Raw genomic sequence first — 13336 nt, forward strand, 5'->3', positions numbered from 1 at the left:
TTAACTCATTTATCATTTGAACGTGTAAAACCGGTCCCATCATTGAATTTTACGTAGATATGTTATACAGCAAAAGATTACGTTATTTGAGGTTTTCCCAACGGTAAGCTCCACTTAACACGATACAATCTGGAATCGAGTACTTCTTCATTTGGGGCTTCAGCATCGTACTATCCGCACCGAACAGGTTTTACAAAACATCAACCCCTGTTGTTCTTGTAACCTTGGACGTGTTCTGGGCTTCTGTGTACTTTCAGCGCGTTTCGCACTTCGTACAAGTGCACTTTCAGACCTCTGGATCATCTCACTGAGTTGTCACTGTCCTGCGAACTCGTAGGAAACAGCCAAGCTGGTCTTCGTAGCTACGCGACGTCGGTTTACTTCTTCGCCCATCATATGACTGCGTACAAGTTAAGAGGCCCATTCAGGAAGCCTTCGAAAATTACGCTGGAATTTATTTCGCTAAGTATTCTCATTACTTACTACCCACGCTCCTAGCCCAACGCAGGTGCAGCGACTTTAAAGCAGTCACTAAAATAGATGCCGCAAACGACAACTTGCTCGCGTTAGGACTAAACGTGAAAAGTCAAAGTAAGTGAAGGCGCTTTAAGCTGATCGACGCTTTCAGTCCAGACGACACGGCAGGCACTCGATAAGGAAAGCTGTACCTGTTGCATGAGGCTAGCATGGGGTGGACACCAATTGAATGGCGTCCAGTTGACTGGATGATTAACACGCTAAGGATGCGCATCGTAGACTCCTCAAACTGTCCAAAGTTTCCAAAGTCCGGCATCCGCCTTCTATGGAATCCGTTGGAGTGATGAGTCCTGAACCTGCGCCGGGTGATTTCGCGCTCAGACCAGTAATCTACAGAAGCGGCACCAGATGCATTTCGCATACATACGAGACCCGCGGCATCACCGTGCTATGAAGGAAGCAACAGCCCAATTTTGTCAAGTGTCAGGCAGTCAGAATCGCATCGTGCCAATTAAATTGTTACGTGTTGCAAACAACAAACACACGCAGCAGTGAGCTTTTTCTCGATTCGATATTAATTGGTCATAATGTTTTGTGTCACTTCATGCCCAACACTTAACCAGTAATACCTGTAATAGAAACACACTATTTAGACTGATCGTTGCGTTGTAGATGACGTTGCGAACGATAGTTCAGCATTTCATCAGACGGCTGACATGAAGATCGGGTCCATTCCAAGTAGTTAACGTCTTTACATCTCACTTATGTAACTAAGGTTCATAGGCAGGCGGAGTACCGTGAATCACTACGGGAACGTTGTTTTTTTGTGATACTATGAATGTAACTTTATCGCTACCGCAATGCATGAATTTTTCTGATAGGAAATAGGGCAAATTCTATAACAGGACACTTAAGTAGCGGCCTGTGCAATGCGTATGAAAGATGAAATCTTTTTCGTTGTTTTGCAAGACCCGATCGTACGAATCAAATTATCCTCGGCGTAAGAACAAGAAGCACATAGTTTTTACTCTATCCTACAAATGGATTAAATTCCCAGGTCTAATAAGTTATCAATATGGGTACAACAATATTGACGACATCCGATTGCCAAGTAAATAATAATATAAACTTAAACTATACCGTACGTTCGTTAATAGAGTCCATTATCAATATCTTCTTCGAATTCTTTAAAAACCTATATTACTCCTAGGATATATATATAGATGAAACACACTGGAAACGCAAGAGATTGTTCTATCAATGTTTTCCACCGTTACAGCCTAACGAGCAGCCATCTCGCCAGCTAATATTGAGTGATAAATTATTTTATTTGGGATAAAATAGATTTTCATCGTATGTAGATATAGTAACTTTTTTATAGAAGGTTAAAACGTATGGCCTACGTATCTAAAAAGAAAGTGCTGTAAAAAGACATTGCCGAGAGAGACCCAATTAATTGCGGTGCATCTGCAAAACCGGATCAATTAAAGTAATTTAGAGCAGAAAATAATTTGAAAACGAAAAAACGGACGCGTCGCGTCCGCAAGTGAATAGCGTAAGTCTGTTCGGTTAAACTGCAATAACTCGACAATGGTAGGACAGAAACCTGTGTCAAATAAGGTATATCGATTTAACTGAATGTTGTAAAAGGTGGAATGAATCCTTCAAACAGCAAAGACAGTGAGCAGAATAAAAAACTGATTGACGAAATAGCCAATTATACTAGTACTGATAATCCCTTATTGAGAACAGTCTTGCTTGAAGAAGGACAGCTCAGAGAATCACTGGAAACGCAAGGCCTTATCAAAACTATTGGGTGGTAAGAGCTTTAAGCAAGGTCAATAGTACTTTCGATGAAGCCCACTCAGAAAATCGCATTGGACTCGTTATAGGCGGAGTGTTCAACCTAGAATAGAATCAAAATACCGGGAGAACTACTCAATCAAATTAGATAAAAGAAAAACATAAAACAAATTTGAAAAAGAAAATCGTTAGCTTTTTTGAGAGAGAAGCGGCAATAGTCATAGCCCAACTGAAACGCTTTTACCGAAGGTGCCCACCACCGAAACCGGAATAAACATAAAAGGATTGTACATGATGAGAATATGCGTAAGTGTAAATACCGAAGAGATTGTACGGTCACCTAAAAATCCACGGAGAGGTATAACCAACCTTGGGGAAGAAAGTAAAAACTCCTGGAAGGAGACTTTGTCCTGCGTCGAGGTTTTAGATATCGAATATGACGATGTATATTGTGATGATCTGCAGCAAGAAGACACTGCGATATTGTTTTCCCACGAGCGGCTTTGTGACGCCGCTTAGTGGAAGAATCTTTCCCCATAGCGTCACTTCGTAAGCGCATCCAGTTAAATCTACATGACCGCCTACTCGACACTGCTCAAATAATAGGCACCACAAAAACTCTCCACCGTATTTGTCAGAATACCTGCCTCATTACGTAAGATAAAGCGATCGATAAATGAAGACCTGTATTTGAAGGGGCCGAAAATGTACGTAGCATTCAGCACGAAGCCTTGACCTGCCGAGAATAGTGCAAGCTTCGATAAATTAAGCGACGCAGGTGTTTTCAGAGTATCAAAAAAAAGGACAGGTTTTCGCGCGATGAAATCGTGCTTATTTTGGTGTGGAAAGACCTACTATAGGCTGAAGTCAAAGCTACCGTTTTTTTATCTAAGTTGGTTGCCTGCGATATTACCTTCTCGAACAGAACAATACGCTTCAGCCCATACGGCCCAGTTCTTCCCCATTGGACTGATTGCAAACTGTTGAACCGCATGCATAAGCTAACCGAGAAGCTGCAATGATTTATAGATTCGCATCACAGTAGCGTGAGATCAGTCAACCACAAATATTTTGGGGAAGTTTCCAAAAAAAATTTTTTTTAATACGCGTTTAAGAAAAGTATCTCGTTTGAATTTTGTGCTGCACAAAAAGCGTTTATAGTTCAGGCCCTCTAAGATCAAATACTGAACCGTACAGTTCGACCTCCCTGGTAGTTCCGTTGAAAATGTTTACATACACAAACGCTAGATTATAAAAAAAGAAATTTAATTACAAATAAATCAAGGCCAGGTCAAACAAACTGACTCTCATTTTTTGAAGACTGCGAATTCAAAGGATGTGTAATTAACTGAAGCACATCTGCAGGGTCCAATGAGGAAAATCATACCGTTATAAAATGACATGCTTTTCATGTTGGGGCAGATCACTACACGGCGTCAAACTTTTACAAGGATCAAAAACAAGCCAACTTGTCTATGACGCTAACAGGAGGATCGTAGTGATTCTTTAGGTGAAATATGCTGAGCAGATAAAATATTCACCACGGACGATAAAGATATGGCCGAACTTTTGAAAAAACACTTTAACGAGATCAAGGAAATTCGGCAACGAGACCGAAGAACCTCTTCAGAACATTGTATACAACGTCGGTCGGTATCTGCCCACTAAACATCTGGCAATACCAGAAAAGGTGATGGTCGAAAAGGAGCGAAAGACCAGACAGGCTGCCGTCTATTATAATAATGCAGGTTGGGCTATATGTGTGCATCCTATCCTTATGGGTTTTTCGAACACTGCTCGATGAAGGAGATGTGGCAAAAACCTTTGTAACAGTGCATGCTCTGTCCGCGAAAGACATTCAAAAACAGGTTCCTCTAATAAGCGGCCGATAGCGTTAATATCTGTGATGTTCAAATTCCTGGAAATAGGTCGAGCCGAATGCAAAGATGCCAATGCACAGGGCCGATATCGGACGCAGGATACAGTAGAATGTACCAACCGCAATAGGCTCGCAATTCGGCGGGGGAATCAAATGTAGTCAAAGCTTAATACTTTGACACTACAGCTTTCATTTCAACTCGATTCTTGAACGCGTTACAGACTCGAAGCTGGTGGCCCTTCATTTTCGACTGGGAGTAGGAAACATTTTGATAGACTGACTTGAAGTCTCTCTTGACATAAATATAAATGGTCAAGATTCGAAAAGTGCTAGTTTAATGTATGGCTGCACTCTAAGTACCGTACTAGAGCCTTATGATGTATATATCGTATAGAAACTATCTGGTGTGTACACTGCCCCCGTGATGTTGGAAAAAATGTACGCGAACGATGCAAAAATTTCTCGATTTAAAAATAATTCGCAGGGGGAACTTGTTATGCAGCAAGGTTTGACAGACTTTGACGAGTTGATCGTTTGATTTAAGACTGTGTTGGAAAAAGGACTATTTTACATTTCGGACATGACAATGCAAAAGAAGGACATAACGTAAGAGGCATAGATTTATATCTCAGAATGCAATTAATAACCTACTTCTCTGAAATATTTAGAATATACGACAGGCCCATTACTCTGCACGACACAACATTGGAACTGGGTTCTACCAAATTTTTCGATAAGAGATCCTCATTTGTATGTCAAACTGTTTTGTATATATGTTAAACCAATCATGATCTACGCGGCGCCGTGGCAGAAAATAGGTCTAACCAAAGACAGGGAGTTCTGAATGCGTTCACAGGAATAGTAACATCGAAGTGCCGAAGTACCATAATACAAATCTAAGAAAGATAATACCTATGTCAGAACATTGTAAGATCATTAACGCAATTATGTTCTCAAAAATCGAGGAAACACAGCCGCATATGGTCGAAACGTTGTTTAATAGTACCGAGGTCAGAATCAGAACTCATCACGAACGATCATTTTCTTTATTTGTTTGTATATTTAGTGTCGTGTATACTCAGAAGATGAGTACTTTCTAAGTAAGTTTATCACTTTACAAAATTGTGCCAAAGCTTTTTATCAAGCAGAACTTGTATCATTAAAGCATACGTACAATCAGGATATGTAGAAAATGAAGTATATTGTGGTTTGATATTTCGCTTTGTTATCGTATGAAATAGGGGCAGCGTTTGAACAGTACCGAACGGGTTCATGTGAGTGTGCCATTGAGTCAACGGTATAGATTCAGTCACAACAAAGATTTAACGCTACATCAACTCTTAGACTTTTATTTCAAATGAGCAAAAAATAAAAATCTAAACTTTGTACTCTATCAGGTAAATTTTAAGGCCCAATTAGTGGCAGGCAGGTAATGAACGCGGTGCTATACATTTTAAGCACATCATTTAGTTCTTAGGGTAACCCTGCTCATTACTGATCTCAGGTTAAGAGGACATTACGTTTCAAGTAGAAGTATGGAACTACAAAAAATATCTCTTAGGCTCCTATAAGCCATACCGGCGATTTTAAAACGGAATAGCTTCTGGGCTAGGTGGGCTAAAGTGATGAGGTGTTATTATGGTTTAGGCGCATTGTCCTTCATTTTTTACATACTTGTGCCAGCCCTCTAACAGCTTGTGACAAGCATATATCTAGCATCTGCGTTCTCATATGTAATTTCTCTATTTATGACCTTTGAAAAGAAATCGGTGGTGGAATACACCTCCCTATCAGTTAAAATGTTGGAAGCTTGGACCTAGATCGGAAGATAGAGCGAATTAAAGCAAACGTTGGATATTCCTCTGCTCAATCCAGGAAGTAATTAGGGCATGGCGATGAGAGGTGACCAGACCGCGATTGCTATGCGAACAGTCCATAAGTCTCTTGAGGAACTCGAGATAGAAGGCTGCGATCTGCGACGAGCATGACGGCTCGTACGACCACTTGACATTCGAAAATATTCGATAGTGTTGCCAAAGTCGATTTCTCTCCAAAGCGAAGCCATTTTTCGCCTGGTCCTTCCTCGGCTGACGGTAGAAGTTGAACGACTCGTATTGTGCAACCGTAGGCTTCAGGAGGGCTTTATTGATTGATGTTCTACAAAAATGCGTGTACAATACATAACTCACGGGGTATTCATTTTTTACTTAATCTTCGCATTTTCAGTATTTGGATTATAAGTTACTACATATGAAATACCGACTTTGTCTGATACAGCGATAGAACTAAACTTCGGTAGAAACTCTGCTTTCGTAAAAAGCCCTTTCGATTGCATTCTTATTCCTTAATTCCGGACATCTGGCTTTCTCCTCGCTGGTCTTCGACACTCCTATCTCTGTTTTCGAAACATTTGCACCATTACTTAAGGCCTTTTTGCCTAATGTTTTTATCGGTTTACGATGAATTCCCACAGCGCTTTGACCTTTGAGGAGCAAAAGCTGAGAACGTTGATTTTTCGAGACTAATCTTTTTTCCCTCTTAACTCATTTCGTAGTGAGTAAGCTCAACCGGTTTTCACACATAAGTAATTAAAAGCGCGTAGATTGAGAGTTATACAATTTCAAAGTTCGCTGGATTCACCTGTAACAGCCTGGTACATTGAAGTGATTTTACAAGAAGGGTGCAGTGCCCGTTTATCACGAAAATGTTATTTACTGATAGTCCATATATACGTATTCAGATATCTAATTGTTGATCTATGGTTTGTAGCGATAGTTTTGCACACAAGCTACTATCGAGGGGAATTGCATGTTGGGCCATCAACTCCTGAAGTCTTTAGAATGCTAACGCACAGATTGCATTCAAAATTCGGCTATTTTAGCGTTAGCTTGGTCCATGAAAGTTTTGAACAATACTTTAAAAATTAAAGTTGAAGGTATATTTAGTAAAAACTAGCAGTTACAGGATTGCAGAACCTAACATAACATTGAGATCAGATCAGCCTTTTCTTCAATACAATGATCCCGTTCTATGCCAGTTTTATCTAATATGGAGCAGTTAGAAACGACTGTAAGTAACTGTAGTAAGAATTGGTTGATCCTTTTCGCCTATATCTTACGAAAGCTGCCCTTTGACGTTCATCCATAACGTCGGCTTTACAGAGAGCCGGGTGGCGTTTGTTAAGTTTTTTTTTTCTAGCGTTGTTGATATTGCCCATACTTAACTTCGATCGTGGTAATCGGGTAAGACTCTTCGAAGGCTCCGATCAAGATCTGGCCAGTACTTACTATCCTACCAGTTATTACTAATCCTCACACCGTCAACTACCCAGACGTCAAGTATTCTCTACCTTTTTCAGCATCGAATCGTGTCGTGAACATGGTTGGCTAGTGAATTCTAAGCGCCTATTATTCATCATCATAATCATAAAGTATCGAGACGCTTTCATATACAATTGTATGATATCGAATAGCGTCGAGTGTATGGCCCTATGGCGACACAAGGTACTTTTGGGAGCGTACCAATTCTTCCTATATTGATAATCATCTGGGTTGCACGGGTTAAACATTAGAACGTTTCGTAGAACAATCTTCTGATGCCGTGCAGCCATTTTCGGGGCTCCTATAACATAAATGCTACCTTTCCTCAAATTATTCATTCTGAGTTATTCAGTGCAGGCAGTTAGATACATACGCAGTTATATTGAGGCAAACGTGACTACGCTAAGCAATTGACTACGCTCTGCTTTCGGACCTGCTAACTTAGTGATAGGTATTCCATTCAACGATCGTCTATTATGTACAATATTTAAGTGAAAGCACTTACAATCGTATGACGCAGAGAAGATAAATACTTGCTGCCAAAGCCTTTCAGTCATTGAGAAGAAAAGCTCCGCCGATCGTAATAAGTGCTTCCTTCTACCATTGCAAATGATGAGACGCAATAGCAAAAATGGTATCAATCACTAAAAATCGAGCTCTGGAGTACTCAATTACTAACGAAATCAGACGCTGACTTACACGCCCTTAATATATGTAGAACTTTTTTCCAACTTTTAAATAAATTGGCAAATTCGCTTTTTACAACATCGAATAAGTGATCCTATAATGCTGCCTGTAGTTAAAGACAATTTTCATCCCTCTTTGGCTATCCTCTTAGTGTGTTGCTATGGAAAAATCGAACCTCGTTTCCATGTGGACGCAGCGTAAGAAGGACGCCTGCCTCTATACACATTTTTGGCGATCTGTATCTAGGCAAATGCAGGCTAGAACACCGACAACAGGGAGAATTTTGGCGGGTTGCTTGTCGACATGGACATGTGTTCATTCACTAATCCTAGCACCAAACGACAGCAAGTTCTCTCTTACAAAAACCGTAACAAACTCGCCATCGCGAACAACCAGGCGTCGGTTCTTATTATTATTTTTATATTATTAAGTAGTTATTATTCAACATAGATTAGCTATTATCTGATCTAAACGCGCTGAATGAATCCCCAGCAAAATGATAAATATGACCCCGAACCGATAGTATTACCTCGCGTCCCAAATGAAACAGAACTAAGTTCTAGTACAGCGCATGGAAAGATCGCAACAAAGAAAGAACACTTCAGATTTCATGCAATCTAAAAATATATTTAGAATTATTTCTTTGTTTAGATCGAGGTATCAGTGACAAAATTGGATGCGAGTAAATAGCCGAGGTCACGAACTGTGCACGAAGATCTGAGGTGCATGTCGGACAGATACTCTGTAAGGACAATAAAATCAAAGGATTTGACCGGCGCTGTCTACTGCTGTATTCTGACAAGAATCAATTAGCAAGCCACCTGGAACTTTTCTTAGCTGAGAATTATTTCTCAGAAATTATTGCTGTTTTGCTCACCGTCCAGAGGATGTTCCTTTTGTGGCTATAGGCAAAGGTTCGGCCAAAGTTCATGTTTTAAGTGTGGTATCTAGTAAAGGAGACGTCATAACACTATATGTCTTCCTAAAAGGCAAATGCGCCACTATAAGGGTTCATTTGCAGACTCCACCAGCCACCGTAAAGCATGTTTTGGGATGTGCGAATATGACCGCCGAAGAACCCAGATTTGAGTTCGTTGGGTTACTATGTATAAAGCGTTATTGAGCAAGAGTCCGATAAGTCTCGGCTCGCTCACTTCGATCTTTACCAAGAAGGTTTTTGCGAACGGTTCAGGACTTGAATTAAAGCTGCAATTGCAGTACATAGTGATTATGTTAAATAATCGGGATAGCTAGCAATGGTCATTCTAGCACATGTATACAAATTTCGTATTTGTTTTAGTAGAGGTATAGCGTTGGAAACAAAGTCATAATATAGGTGCCGTACCATATAAGTAAGTCAGGTTAGCTTACCAGACATATATAACTAGATTAAATTGATTTTTAACTCATTGCATCAGTTATTAAGGTTTGTGCATTATAGTACAATCATAATCAAAACGTTTATTCGACAGGTTCGACAATCCACGGATTGAAAAGTGACAGTTACTGATAAGAGATTTAAATTGGCGCGTTTCAACAACAGCCTTAACTAATCAATCTACACTATGAGTCGTTGCTACGTTTGCCGGGAGAGTAAATGGTCCTTCTGTGAAATCTGTCGCATCGATCAATTCCTCCACAATGAAGAGGTAAAACTAATTAAAGATGACACCGGGATTAATTACGGTATTCCACAGATAGAGTGAGATTGCCCATTGAACCTATACTTTCGACGAACAATAAAAGGTAACTAGGTTCCGACCTTGCTCGTCCGACGCTTTAGGTTCTAGGCAAATTGTGCTATATATGTCTAGAGCTAGAAATGAATCAAGTAAGTTAAGTGTGGATAGTAAATTAATCTAATGCATTTAAGAAAGTTGAAAAAGCTGCTTTTATCGAAACTGGGTGATACGCCTGTGGCAGGATTTGAGATCGCACCATTTAGTATTGAGCATCGTCTTAGGTAACAAACGTCATATATTGGCGCACTCCACTCGGAAGAGCAAGCTTGATTCTTCGTTGAGTTGACAAGATTCGATTATATGGATAAGTAGAACTCCGTTACTCAGAAACAGAAAGTCAGAATATGCGGTACCTAATGTTCAGCACCCTTCCCGCTAAATAGTATCCGACTATTTAATCGGAACAGCACCCACAGCAAACACGATGAAGATCGATCAGTCAATCAATCAATCAATCAATCAATCAATAAGACTTGTTTTAGTAAAAGCGCAAGCTAGTTATGTAATCTGGTCAATAAATAATTTTGATCTATCGTTTAGCACCAGAAGATCACGCCAACAGGTAAGGCCGCATATCATTAAACGGACAAAAAAACAGGCAGTTTTAGCAAAGTTATTAACTGCCAATAGGACCATAAATGTTTAATTAAGAACCAACTACAGACGCTGTGATTGCACGTTGAGTAAAACAACTGTATATATATATATATATATATATGTGCATATGAAGATATGATTACAAAGTTCACTTGGCAATGTGTCGTACTTTTAAGGAAGCGCTTTCAGCAATTTGGGTACTAATGCATCGGGCCGACTTCATGAAGATAATGACCCATTTTTCGTATGACGATACGCACACGCACACACTGTACACAGCGCTAATTATCAATTAGACGCCAGGATGATCGTTTTATCATACGTAGAATGCTTACTGCAACGTGTACACTTCTCTTTGAAAGTAACGCAAAACTTTTATTAGGAGAGAACATGTTTTTAGCTCGATCTACTGCATAGTGAGCTGTCAGCCTAAACATCTCAGTCAGCTGAAAGGGCCATTACCTGTTTGCGATTGCCGTGTGGCTGTACATTTAATTTTCTCTGTCTGTTTCTGTCAGTAACTAAATTACATGCGCCTAGTTCGGAGTATTGAAAATTTTAACGAGAAAACAGTGTGCATCACGGACGTCATCATCGAAGTCTGCACAACGAGCAACAAGAACGCCTCCCGTATGGAATGCCCTACAAACATCGCGATGTACATGTGAAATTGCATTCTGATGTAAAATTTCATCCGCTTTATCCGTACGTAAAAGCTATCACCAAATGGTAATTAGCCCGACGACTGTTGTTGTTTTCTAGCGCTGGTAATTGACTCTTTCTTTTTTAGCCTTGTTAGAAACCTCTAGAGCTCTTTTCGAGAAGTCCACTTAGAAACGACGTTACTATCTATTGCGTTACTTCTTTCTTATTATATATTTATATTATTTCGCTCTCTGGTTCGTGAACGGGATCTGGAGCAAATTAGAGCGATGCTTTTCAATGTATCCGATAATGATGGTTTAGAAACATAATCGAATTATAATTTGAACATAAATAAGGGTTAGTTGTTTCGTTGGTTCAGAAGCACTATCATTAATTTTTCTCTTTCAAAAGGTTCGATAACTATAGCGAGATAGTTATAGCGAGACTATCCGGGACTATTCAGTAGATATTTGTTATTGAGACGACGTCCAATGCGTAACTACGAGTGTTGTCCGAAGTTCATAGGGCTAAGGGTAGAGGTATCATATACTGCTTAGATTAACGCTGTATAATGAAGTTTCCATTTTTTGAAGGTCCATTTCGTGGCCGAAATCGATGGCAGATGGATAGATCTTCTAAGCAAAGAGTCTCTCGGCAAAACAACAACGAAAAATAGGCGTCAAATAGAAGAGAAGGGGAGAACGGTGGCTGATCTTGGCAATGGCTGTCGGGGGTATTTGTTAGTGCGATCAATGTTGCCCAGAGAGGCAGCGGCCAATGCTGCAAGATATATCGTATTCTTGAAGAGCTTTATGGACAAGACTCAGTGTCATCGCAAAACATTGTCGCCACGCCTGAATTACGGCCTGCGTTAAGTAAAACCAAGGTCCTCTAGAGGACTTCTAGAGTCCCCAGTTTTAAATCAGTGTAAATTTTGCCGTTTGCATACGTCCTATGCCGACAGGTGGCATAGTGCATTCAACCATTAGCTCTGTCAAACCAGCCATAGATTACGAGATTAGGTGTAATAATGCAAATCACAGATATACAACTGACGAGAAGTCCCAGAATAGTAGCATCAATTTGTAAATCAAAAAAGACACTTTATCTAATGTATACTGTAGTGTACACGTCGTTGTTTTACTATATAATGGCTTAAAACTTGTCGACCCTTTAAATAATGTTAAACGATCTAATGGCCTACCATTCGTAGGCCTTGCTGATACCGTATCAGCGATGGTTTGCTTACATGTGCCCGTACAGAGATCAGTATCAAACTCTAAAATTGCTTGACGGTAAATACCAAATTTACTCTTCGGCTCCAAGTCCAACCACCTACAAAATGATCTACTCCAACTTATCCTTAGAAACTTTGCTAATTCCTGAATTTTTTTTCAACTTTTGTAGCGAAACTCAAGCCCACACCCCGCAACACACTGAGCAAAACTTGCGTCACAACGAACTATTACGGTCGAGGTTAGATGTATATGCCAATTGGGCCTATGCCGCTTGTGAAGCCACTGAAAACTAATGAGCTCAACACCGTCCATGGAAATCCATTAGAGTTTCGTTGGATAATAAACAAAAAAACCTTGTCATTTGCGAAACACGATGTGTGAAAGAACTACGCGTCATCTCTAGCAAAAATATTGAGTCCTGAGAAACAAATCGTTAACACTTGCGAGGCTGAAACGAGGCAAGGAACAATACCATAAAGATTCACATCACTATTTTCATCTGTGATTTCTTAAAGAGAGAACGAAAGATATTTACTATATAATAGCAGTTTCAGGGCTGATGCGGACAACATCACTCCGTCTACAAGAAGAAAAACCGCCAATGCGACGCAGTAATAAGGATTAGTATGAAAACAGTTGTCCCAGCCGATAGAAATATCCACTTATTAGAGCCATGCTTTGGGAAAGCACGCATGCACTGGAGTTATGGACCTGGGCGTATAATGTTACGAGTATATCGTAAACGCATTCTCGTAGCGTTACGCGTCGACACTCGCACGTTAACTTTAGCCGCCGAACACTCGTAGTATAAGTTACACCCCTGGGTAGAAGGTATGAGTTATAATAATGTTGTGTCTTATCGGACAGAAACGAAAACATTTTTAGGGATGTCATAACATTGACTGCTAGAACTTTATAATGTGTTACACATATTGCAAATACGAACAA

The 13336-nt window shown here is 40.0% G+C and overlaps 1 long non-coding RNA gene across 1 annotated transcript in view; it reads left to right on the plus strand.

Annotated features, from left to right (window-relative positions):
* LOC147757042 (uncharacterized) overlaps window positions 1–5517 on the plus strand; it is a 31602-nt gene extending 26085 nt beyond the window's left edge. The window contains exon 4 of the long non-coding RNA XR_015323515.1: window positions 258–5517. This is a non-coding gene — a long non-coding RNA (uncharacterized LOC147757042). The remainder of the gene's footprint in view (window positions 1–257) is intronic.
* The last annotated feature ends 7819 nt before the right edge of the window (window positions 5518–13336 follow it).

This window comes from Varroa destructor, unplaced genomic scaffold (genome assembly GCF_002443255.2).
Source record: "Varroa destructor unplaced genomic scaffold, Vdes_3.0 BEIS01000003.1, whole genome shotgun sequence".
Classification (NCBI taxonomy): domain Eukaryota; kingdom Metazoa; phylum Arthropoda; class Arachnida; order Mesostigmata; family Varroidae; genus Varroa; species Varroa destructor.